Raw genomic sequence first — 12,930 nt, 5'->3', positions numbered from 1 at the left:
ACTGTCCCACATAATAATTAATTAATAATCAATTTTAATTTATTGCCAACATTTCGCGCCGGGTCATGGTCACGGTCTAACTTCGAGTTAACGAGTAATTTACATAAAAAACTATTATAAAATATTTAGTAGAATTCAATCAATATACATATATATCGCACGAAATTATTTTAATTAATAGTAAGGGAGACTTACTTTTCCGAGGCGCTCCAGCTTAATCCTCAGGAGTAGCAGCGCATCTGTTGCCGACTTTAGGCAGGGATATCTAATCCTCTCTGGGGTTGATTAAAGATGTCCATGGGCGGCAGTAGCCACTTACCATCAAGTGGACTGCATGCTCGTCTGCTACTCCTATATAACAACAAAAAACCTTGACCTCTTTTCTAAACACTGCCGCTTAAAGAGTTTCCTGAGTGGTATTTAGACGTAACGGTTAGTGCGGTAAAAATCCCACATAACCCTGTGTCGCTTCCACGGCACCGCGTTTCTAAACACTGCCGCTTAAGGAGTTTCCTGAGTGGTATTTAGACGTAACGGTTAGTGCGGTATAAATCCCACATAACCCTGTGTCGCTTCCACGGCACCGGGTACCTTTTGAAGGTTTCCCCTTCGTTAAAAAAATAAAGGCCATTCTTACAACGATCCTTAAGACATTCATTCAACCCAACTCCTTTTTGTTTTGACTTCGGCGGCGCCACGCCTTTTTTTTTTTTTTTTTTTTGTTGACGAGGGGGGAAACCTTCAAAAGGTACCCGACGCCATGGGAGTGACGCCGGGTTATGTGAGATTTTTACCACACTAAAACCCCCCCGGTGGCCGTTATCAGCGTTTGGTGGAGAACTCCGGGATCTCCAACGGAACACAACCGGAGTCCTCCTAACGCGATGCCCTTTTATCGGGCTCTGCCCTGGGGGGAGCAATTTACGCTCCTCTCACATCCCCTGGTGATTACAGCGATATGCGACCACACAAACCGCTGTCCTTCCCGGGGTCGCTTGCTGGACGGTTTGAGCTCCCACTCTTGCCGCCCGCAACCCCGGAAGCCCCTTTTAGTCGCCTCTTACGACAGGCAAGGGTTACCGTAGCCCTATTCTGGTCCCGGTACTACAGGGACACGGCGGCGCCACGCCTATTTCTGCTTAATAACGCCAGTTTAGCCTAGTGGTCTAGAAACTCGGCCTATTGATCGAGGGGTCCGAGGTTTAAATCCCATGCACGCACCTGTGATTTTTTTTTTTAAATTATGTGCGTATAAGAAATTAATTACCACTTTCTTGAACGGTGAAGGATTACATGTTGAGGAAACCTGAGAAAACTTAAATAATTGGCCAACTACGAATTGAACTCGCACATGGAGGCTTCGCACCGATAAATGTTTATTATTGTTAGAAAATTGTTCATAGAAAATGTTATAAGAATTCTAAGTTTATAATTATTATTGAGTTGTTATAATAATATTTCTAATTAAAAAATATAAGTATTGCTTAACTTACTCGTATATTTATTTATATTATTCCTTCTTACTAATATTTCGTACGAAATATACCTACACCGCGTCGATATAAATGTAACAAGTAACGCCATCTATTGGAAGTTTTGTATAATACCGATGTGTGATGTAATGATATGAAAACAGATAATAATAATAATAATAAGCCCCTCAAAAATCTAACTCCACGTCCGGTTCGAACATCAGTGACCACGTGAGGGGCGGACTTTGGCAGCATTAAGCTAAGTACTCACCAAAGGCTAACGGAGCAATGGTACAAACAGTTGAATGCGATGCGACTAAGAAGCGGATATAAACTACCCCAGGCGGGTACCGGAGCGAATCGCGATGGAGAATCCCGCCCCGAGCAATCAAGCTCGGGCAGTCCCACGTATTCTGGGGGGGACACCGTATCGCAAACTTCTGCCCAGTCTAATACTGTTGCAGATCACTGCCACGACACAGAGTCAGTGGTCAGCTTTCCATCTATTCCATCCACTAACCCTTATTCCCATTCACCATCTTGTTCAATCACAACAGGTAATAGCATGCTGACGGAGGATGTTGTGCAAGAGGCTGATCCAGTCGAAATTCTTGCACCCACCACCGCCAGCTTAAATAAGCGTAGAACATGGAGTAAGCCAATGAATGAGTTTATCCTACGCACATATCTTCAGCTTACCTTAATGGAAACTGACATAAGCGGTTACTTACCTTCACTTCACACTAAGTTTATTGAAAAATTTCCAGAGATGCATACGATTCGTAGACAAAGAGTAGGAGATCAGAGAAGAGCAATAGTAAATAAAAAACTACTAACACAAAATGAAATCAACAAAATTTATGAGGAAACTCGTGAGGACATTAATAATGCACAATCAAACACACAAATACACAACTTACAAACTATACAATCACAATTAACAGATATAAACGATACAAGAAAGCGTATGAAGTGGACTACAGAACATAATATAACAATAATGCGTGCATACTACAAAATAACACTATTAGAAACAAATATATCAGCTTATAGAGGACAACTTCACAAAGAATTCATTTTAAAGTACCCCCATCTAAAACATGTAACAGAGCAGCGAGTAGCTGATCAAAGAAGGTTAATTTTACAAAATAAATATTTAAGTGAAGAAAGACTGCAAATAATCAAAGATGAAGTAGCCGGTGAAATACTTCTACAGAAAAATAATCATACACCAATCCCTAGTCCAACACCAGAACATATTATTGAGCAGGACATAAATAACATTGATTCGCAAATAACGACTAATATACACACCACAAACAACTCACCAACAATAAACACATTACACTTAGATGAGCAAAAAACGACAGACATAGAAGAAACTTTTAACACAGCCTACAACTATTTTAAAAATACTAACCCTACTCAGAGAAGCTATATCCCTAAACAAAGACCATCTACAAAACTAGCGGCTATTGTAAATTATATTAATAGTTACATACTACCTAAATACATAGATAACGGCACAGAATTTACAACCCTACAAACGATATTGTACTGTGGAGCTTGGGCAGCAGCTAAGAGCAACGGAAGTAGAATATCTATACCATTTAAACTAGAAGCACATAATACATATAACACAAAAAAACCGAAATGGCAAATAAGATTAGAACGACGAGTAGATAAACTAAGAGCGCAGATAGGTAAATTAACACAATACATTAAAGGCAATAAAAGTGCTAAGATTGAAAAAGAAGTAACATTTATAAAAACAAAATACAAAATTCACGCGACCCATGAAAATCCCAATACTTGTCTGACCGAGTTCTTAGACACTTTGAAACAAAAACTTACTACCCTCAGCAACCGATTAAAAAGGTATAAAACCTGTACACTACGTAAAACACAAAATAATACATTCACAACTAATGAAAAGCAGTTTTACCGAGGATTAAAATCAACTAGTTCACATAATCCACAAAATCACACTCAAATTAACAACTCACCACCATCACCTTGCGAATTACGTACATTCTGGGCCAAGATTTGGGAAAACACAGTCCAACACAATAAGAAGGCTGATTGGATATTACAAGAAGAGCACAGGTACGCGAAAGTTGAACCTATGGTATTCCAGTGCGTCCCCGCTGATGTGTTCAATGATGTTATCAAAAAGCTACATAACTGGAAAGCGCCTGGCTCAGATAACATTCACAATTTTTGGTACAAGAAATACACATACACACACCCATTTATTCTTAAACTAGATCACCCGGTGAACTTCGTACCACCTAATTATGAGTGACTATCTGTACCTCGTGGTTTCACTCGTGTAATTTATGTATTATGTCCATAAACTACTGGTAAATATTAGGAAATGGCCACAGGAGAACAGGAAAATAAAAAATACAATTAAATAAAATTCACTCTACCTCTCTGCACTCTGTTATTTTTTTACCGACTTCAAAAAGGAGGTGGTTATCAATTCGGCCGGTATATTTTTTTTATGTATGTACACGAATTACTCCGCCGTTAGTGAACCGATTTTAATAATTATTTTTTTATTGTGTTATTTTTTATTGTAGGTTCTAATGAAATTACAAAGTCAGTGCATCATTGACTATTTAAGGGTCTGATAATGTGGGTCGGAGACAAAATATGTAACTCCTCAACCGATGGGGATATTTGAGTTGTGTTTGAAGATATTTGGTGTAAGTTCTAACGAAATTGCAAAGTCAGTTCATCATTGACTATTTAAGGGTCTGATAATGTGGCTCGGAGACAAAATATGTAACTCCTCAACCGATGGGAATAATTGAGTCGTGTTTGAAGATATTTGGTGTAGGAGGTTCTAATGAAATTGCAAATCATTGACTATTTAGTTAGGTTAGATTGGAACACATAAGACAATATAAAACTAAGCGGGCAGGGCGCGGCAGCGCCCTGCGTGCGGGCGGTTCCAATCAATGTAAATTCAGACCGTACCTTAATTCATGATCACGTTTATACAATTTTATATTTTATTAATATAAATGTTATTATGTCATCACTAAAAAGGGTAAAAAAAATTTTAACAAAAAATACAACCGACTTCTATGTCACTACATATTAAAAAATAATTCAAATAAATGTTGGTTTAGTACATATTTCTGAAGTCGGCGCTCAATATATTTCGTTCGAATTATTTTTTACTTTGTAGTGACATAGAAGTCGGTTGTATTTTTTGTTATTTTTTTTACAAACACGCGAAAAGAAGTACCTATAACTTCAATAACGGTTTTTTTTTAAGAAAGTTTATTTACTTATAGTACTCTAATCGGGTTGTTGAATAGCTAAAAATGCTGAAACAGGTGTGTAAATAGAAAGGCGATTTATAACAGTCTTAAGGGTTGATCTAAAAAAACAAACAGTGACTCAGATGCTTCATTATGTCTTATGATAATTTTCTTAGTGCTCCAAATTAACGGATATTAAATTAAAGTTCCATACCCGATTAAATGTCCCTAAAGGTTGATTTTCCAAAAACGGTGAAAAATGTGTTCTATTATTTTGAATCAAAAAGCTAAATTCCAATTTTCATAGACTTTGCTTCAAAATCTGCCGATTTCTAAACGAAGTGTCTTCTAAAGCCAAATGCAAATTTTTACAGTTTTTGCTTCCAAATTAACGGATTTTAATATAAAATTCCAACCCCTACTTAACCAACTTAAGGGTTGATTTTGCAAATATCGTAAAATAGATATTTAATTACTTTCTATCGAAATCCTATCAAATACCAATTTTCATATAGATTTGCATCAAAACTGGGGGACTTTAATACAAACTTTCAACTCTTATTTATTCACGGAAACGCGGTCGAACAGGATAAAAAGTATCCTATGTCCGTCTCCTGGTTCTAAGCTACCTCTCCACCAATTTTCAATCAAATTGGTTCAGCCGTTCTTGAGTTATAAAATGCTTCACGAAAACGCGGTCGAACGGGATAAAAAGTATCCTATGTCCTTTTCCTGCTTCTAAGCTACCTCTCGATTAATTTTCAGTCAAATTGGTTCAGCCGTTCTTGAGTTATAAAATGACTTCACGGAAACGCGGTCGAACGGGATAAAAAGTATCCTATGTCCGTTTCCTGGTTCTAAGCTACCTCTCCACCAATTTTCAGCCAAATCGGTTCAGCCGTTCTTGAGTTATAAGTGGAGTAACTAACACGACTTTCTTTTATATATATAGATATGTAAATAAATTTATAGAAATGCCGCACACTTTACCATCGTATATTACTGAAGGAATCACATATATGTTGCTAAAAGATCAAAGTGATGTTTCTAATCCTGCAAAATACAGGCCCATAACTTGTCTTCAGACTATTTACAAAATAATGACATCCTGTCTGACACACGTAATTTATAACCATATAGATGAAAATAAAATCCTAGCAGAACAACAGAAAGGATGCCGTAAAAACAGTCAAGGGTGTAAAGAACAGCTTACTATAGACTCAATAGTTCTCAAACAGACTCAGAAACGAAAGTCAGACTTATATTCCATGTATATAGATTATAAGAAAGCTTTCGATTCCGTACCCCATACTTGGCTACTTCAAATCTTAAAAATATACCAAATACACCCCCAAATAATTTCTTTTTTACAAAATACAATGACAAAATGGATTACAAGACTTAGACTGACTAACGGCACAAACACAGTAATTACAGAACCGATCCGAATACAGAGAGGAATATTCCAAGGTGATGCTTTAAGTCCTCTTTGGTTTTGTCTAGCATTGAACCCACTTTCTAACATGTTGAACTTATCAAATACAGGATACGATTTTATAAATGAAGAAAATAACACCAACTTACTGACTGACTGTCCCGTTCTTAAATTAAATCATCTTTTATACATGGATGACATAAAACTTTATGGTTCCACAGAAAAAGAACTCCAAACACTGGTCCAATTAACTGAGAATTTTTCGGCGGATATATGTATGGAGTTTGGAATCAACAAATGTAAAATTAATTCCATTAGGGCAGGACAAATTTATCAACACCAATATCAAATGCAAACTGGAGAACTAGTAGAAGCATTAAATGAGAATGAAGTATATAAATACTTAGGCTACAATCAGGCTCAACAAATACTTCATAAAGATATTAAAGACTCCCTAACTAAGCAATTCAGACGTAGATTAAACACTATACTCCGAAGTCATCTTTACTCTAAAAATATCTTTAAGGCCATTAACACCTACGCAATCCCTATACTTACGTATTCTTTTGGAATTATAAATTGGAACAAAACAGAACTAAAATCACTTCAAAGAATTATCAATACAACAATGACTCAACACAGAAAACACCATCCGCGATCATGTGTTCAACGAATGACGCTTCCACGATGTGACGGTGGTAGGGGACTTATTGATATATTAAATTTACATAATAAACAAATAACTCATTTAAGAACCTATTTTAATGATAAAGCTCAAATCTCCCCTTTACATAATGCAATAGTAAAAAGTGATAAAAAATTAACCCCCCTAAATTTATTTGATAAAACCCTACAAAAAAATGAAATACTGACAGACAGACAGACAAAGTTAAATGAGTGGATCCGAAAGGCATTGCACGGACGACATCTTCATGATTTGAACCTACCTAACGTCGACAAGGTAGCGTCGAACGAATGGCTCAGACGTGGAGAATTGTTCCCGGAGACTGAAGGATTCATGATTGCAATACAAGACCAAATAATAGAAACTAAGAACTACCGAAAACATATTATGAAACTACCGAATGCATCTGATGACTCCTGTAGAAAATGCAAGGGGGCTCCAGAAACAGTTCAACATATAACAGGTGCTTGTAGAGCAATAGCCCAAACCGATTACAAACATCGTCACGACCAAGTAGCTGCTATCATACACCAGACCCTTGCTTTCAAGTACAACCTTATATCAGAACAAACAGCATACTACAAATACACCCCACAGACAGTACTAGACACAACAGACTATAAGCTCTACTGGGATAGAACTATACTCACTGACAAGACTGTACACTATAACCGACCTGATATAACCCTACACGACAAGAAGAATAAAACAGTTTATTTAATAGACATAGCAATACCCAATACACATAATCTTTCATCAACACACACCGAGAAAATAAGCAAATATACCGACCTAGCCATAGAATTAAAAAGTCAGTGGAAGGTAGAAAAAGTTACAACCGTACCCATCGTTATTTCAACTACCGGAGTCATACCTTATACATTACATTCCAGTCTCAAACTATTAAACATTCATCCTCAAACATACATCACCTTACAAAAAGCTAGCATACTCAACACGTGCAGGATAGTCAGAAAGTTTTTATCCATGGACACTTCATCACCAGCTTTTATGCTTGGCTAAGGCCCGCATAATAGTTTAAAATATACCCCTTTTGGGGGAAAAAAAAAATAAATAATAATAATAATAACTTTATTGACACAAAAATTGTAAGTACATTTCAGAAGTTTGAAGCCTCTGGTTCCTGAGTTAGTCGAAACTGTGTTTCAGGAACCAGCGTCTTCTCCCATTATCGAGTAATATATCACTTACATAAACAGACATTGAAACGAAAATAATAAATATGTTTGTGAATACTAGTGAATAATTGTGTGTGTGTGTGTGTGCGCGTGTGTGTCTCTGTGTGTGCGTGTGTGTCTGTGTGTGTGTGTGTGTGTGTGTGTGTGTCTGTGTGTGTGTGTGTGTGTGTGTGTGTGTGTGTGTGTGCGTGTTTGCATGTGTGTGTGCGTGTGTGCGGGTGTGTTTGTGTGTGTAATTTATATACTACCCAAAATATCTTTAACCTGTTCATAATCTAGATCATTGAGCCAGGTAATTATAACTTTTTTTAATTGATGAATTGAATACTTTTTAACTTTTTCTTTATTATTTAGTCTATTATACAATAATGGAGCAACTACGTCGAAATGCTTACGAGCAAATTTACAACGAGCTCGGGGCACTGGGCAGCGGTCTACACGTTTATTAGAAGGCTTCAAAAATGGCACTATGTTAACATGATATCTCTTTAGCACTTGGATTATAAATATTTTTCTTACAGAAAGTACATTCGCTCTTCTATAGACGTCGGTAGTGGGATGTCTGTATGGTAAGTACAGGAGGACTTTAAGAACCGCTCTTTGTGCCCTTTCAACAGCAATAAGATATGTTTTGGCTGCGTTACCCCAGACGCATACACAGTAATTAATGATGCATTCGCACAGGGCTTTATATATTTGTAGTAATAAAGTAGAGCTAGCAATTGTTCGTAGATTTTTGAATATATATATATTATTTTTCTTACTCTATTTGCTAGTGTACTAATATGGCAGTTCCAATTTAGGTTAGAATCTACTATCACACCCAGGTATTTAATATTATCTGTACGAGCTACCTTTTTACAATTGCAATTACTGTACATATGTTTTAACTGACGATTACAGGGGTATGTATGAATTGGCAATTTGAGGTCGGTTGTAGGTCCTGTTGATGAGGTTTTATTAAAACAGATATATTTTGTTTTGCTAATGTTAAGCGATAAGAGATTGTTTTCCAACCATTCTGTCACTCTACAGAGACCATTTTCAGCCAGTTCAGTAACGGCTTGCCAAGACTTTCCATAGAATAGAAGTACAGTGTCATCGGCAAACATCAAAAGATCCATTCCTGGATGTAATATTTTACAAAGCTCATTAACATAAACTAAGAATAGGGATGGACCCAACGTACTACCTTGAGGCAAACCGAATCTACTAAATCCAGCGTTTAGTGGTTTATTCGTTACTTTACAATTTTGGGCTAGCTCGTCTTCTGTTACATTTAACTTATTAAGGATTATATCTGCAAGGTTTTGCCCCACTGATGTAAAAAATTGATTTACTTCATTTAGAGAATCTATTGGATTTGAATAGATACTTAATAGCTCGCAGGGAGTTTGCTTAGTTTGGTTAACACGTTGGCTGCGTAAAAAAAAACAGTAACTTTCAGCTAGTGCGACGGCAGTCAAAAACTGCATCCACTTGACTTTCTTATTGTGCGTGGCAGGCCTTTTCGACCCGGCACCTCTGGGTGGTATTGAAGGCCTATTATCATAGTCAAGGCGCCTTTTATATTACAAATTTTTATACTTTTAAAATCCTCAGGAATCACTTGTCCATACATTAGTCCCGCCCCTGGCTCCTCCAAATAGAAAATGAGAAATTAGCAATCGAAAATGTCTGGTCGATAAGGCCCGATACCGCACTAGAGTGTAATTTTTGTAGTGATGGGATAGTAAAAGAAAAGAAAATATCGAGTCATTAATTTTATTAAATTTTAATAAACACAAGCCGAGCCTTTTTAATGTGTTACACATAAGTCAAAAGTAGTAATTATAAAGGTAGACCAAAATTTTATATAATTACAAAGATTTTTCTTAGAGATTTCGAAATATGAACCACCGTATTCTTCTTCGTTATCACTATCATTTTCTAGTACTATTTTGTTTTTACGATGCGCCATTGTAACGAAGCTTGCAGGAAACCGAGTAGCGCGAGCGCGTCCTCCTCCCGAAGCTAGCACAACACTACTGGCGGCTCAACGCGTACGCATCTGCACAGTGCGGCAACAGGTCGCGAGCGGTCATCCACCAAAACAGGCCTGCCCCCGCACTAAGATAACTTTTTTTACGTTCTATGCGGCGGAGGTCGAAAAAGGCCTGCCGCATTATTTGATTGCTATATTTCTACATTGTTGGTCACAAATCGAAAACTATATTTGTCTTTGTCATATTCGTAAAAATACCCAAGAAACAGGTTTCGCACTAGCGAGAAGAACCTATTTTTCCTGTGCGCATATTGGTTTGGCACCGCGTCGGGCCGATTGTGGGTGATCCGCAGTGAACGTGTTGTTACATACATCTTTTATAATTTTCCATGTTTCTTTTAAATCTCCACTATTTTTTTCTAGTTTAGCTTGATAATATTGTATTTTAAGGGATTTAATTATTTTATTACATATATTTCTGTATTTTATATATTGTCGTTTCTTATCTATGTTCTCTGGGTCCTTCTTCATTTTTTTAAATAGTTTATCACGTTTTCTTATTGATCTGACAACACCAAATGTAATCCAAGCTTTAAGTGGTTTTTTGTTATTTGTCAGTCTAATTACATTTGTATTGCTTCGAATATATGTTGAAAGTCGTGTTATAAAAAGTTCAACAGCGTTATTTATGTCGCTCACTATATAAAGGTCTGTCCACTCTTCTTTACTAAGCTGTATTTGCAAGTCTTTGTAATTTATTCTTACTTTATTACAGGCGGAAACATTTTTACAAATTTTAGTTCTATTAATATACATCATTATTGGAGAATGATCAGTCAATATTTGTTCGAAAACCACAGTTTTCCAATCATGACAAATTTTGACCATAAAATGATCTATGCAAGTACTGACCCTAGTAGGAAGATTAACACCTTGTATCAGCCCATGCATAGCCATTATGTTGAGATAACTATGTGCGTTGTTAGTGAGGTTATTGCTTGGCAATATGTCAATATTAATGTCTCCTGTTAAGACTATATTCGGTATGCTAATATTTTTTAGGACTAACTCGAGAGAATTCAAATAATTATTAGGGTTTCTATAGCACGGCGGTCTATACGAGCATACGATAGAATACTGATTTCCTATTGTTATCAACAGACAATTTCCTTCAACAATGGAAGGTTCTGAAAATGTGGCATGAAAATCATCGTGTGAACAACTACGCCATCATTTTGGTTTAGATTATTTTTAGTATAGGACATATTATATTGGTCGATCGTTGGCAGTATTTTTGTTAGTCCAGCATTCTGTCAAAACAATAACATCTACTGTGACATCAATACTGCTTATAAACGCTAAGAACATATCAAAGTTCCGATATATGCTACGTATATTTACACAAATTATACATAAGGATTGGTCATTTGTATATTGAGTGATATTTAGGCTTTGAGAACACATTTTCGGATCACTGACTAATAGGCATTCCGCATTTCCTGTGCAGTCGACTTCTGATAGTATGAAGTCATTGATAACGTCGGGTTTTGTACTATCCATATTTTAAATTAACGGTAACCGGGTGTAAATAGTATGTAATTATGTCATATAATCGGGCACATTTATTTGTATGGAATTTTTCAATTCTTAGAAATATGGTTTTATAGTAAAGATTTGCATAATTATAATAATCAAAATACTTGTATGGTGTGTGTGTATGTTAGTGTGGTGTGGTAATTGTTGTCGTGTGTTATGGGTGGTAGGTAGTATGAGTGTAATTAGTATGTGTAAAATTTCTGTGTGTATGTGAGTGTAGATGCTATGACTGTGAAAAGCATGCAAATGACAATTCTTTTTCTTAGTGCTTAAAACAAAAATAACAATTATAAAAAGATAACTAAAGCACGAAAATCTGCTACAGCGATACGAAAGCCTAACAAATAGTCATTTTTTCTTGAGATTTTCAAGGTCGCTATCCCTGTTTATTCTTATAGCCGGTCCTCCATCCGTTCTCCGTAGGTAAATTATTCCTCTGGTAGTCCAACAATACTTAAAGTTATTTTGTTTGGCAAATTCTCTGGCCAGGAAGAATATTTTTTTTGCCTGCATGGTAAGGCTTTCTGATATGAATATCGGCTTGGATGGTCCTTCTAACTTTAGATTTGTGGTACTAAACTTAGTAGTTGTATACTTTTTGTTATACGCTTTAACAGAACTAACAACTTTGTCCCTTAAAATCACAGATAGCGTTAGTGGTAACGTCTAGGTGCTGCTTTCTTGTATTTGATCCCCCTTTTATATTAAACTTCGTTATTTTTAGTATTTGTTGTTATAGCAGCTAACGTTATATTATAAAAAAATAAGTGTAATAATATTACAGTTCAAGAAATAGAGGCCTGTGAAAGACGAATAGACAGCAGAGGCTTAGTAATAGGGTTCGGTTTTTACCCTTTGGGTACGGAACCCTAAAAATGATTTCAAAGGTATATGAAGACTACCAATACGCAAATGGCCATACTTGGACTATGGCCTAATCCTTCTCATTCTGAGAGGAGAACCGTGCCCAGCAGTGGGACAGTAATGGGTTGACGACAACACATATGCTCATGCTTTGTGCTTTCATTGCGTAAATACTTTATGAGAGAAAGGGAAAACATTTCCAACATATTTTGTTTTCTGTTATCATCATAGATAAGTATAGATATCTGACTGCCTTGTAATTGAAGGAAGTCATTAAATGGCTCTAACGGCTGACAATGTGTCAGCCGTTTAATGCTGTAATGGTGTTCATTTACGCGGGAATATTCTGACATGTGGGGCAAATACACGAAATCGAAGAAAAAGTGCGGAGAAATATCGTTTCATTCGTAAATTATCTAA

The sequence above is a fragment of the Epargyreus clarus genome, unplaced genomic scaffold (genome assembly GCF_041222505.1).
Source record: "Epargyreus clarus isolate Ecla_fem2 unplaced genomic scaffold, WU_Ecla_fem_2.2 ptg000021l, whole genome shotgun sequence".
In the NCBI taxonomy this organism is placed as follows: Eukaryota; Metazoa; Arthropoda; class Insecta; order Lepidoptera; family Hesperiidae; genus Epargyreus; species Epargyreus clarus.
This window is presented reverse-complemented; position numbering follows the sequence as displayed.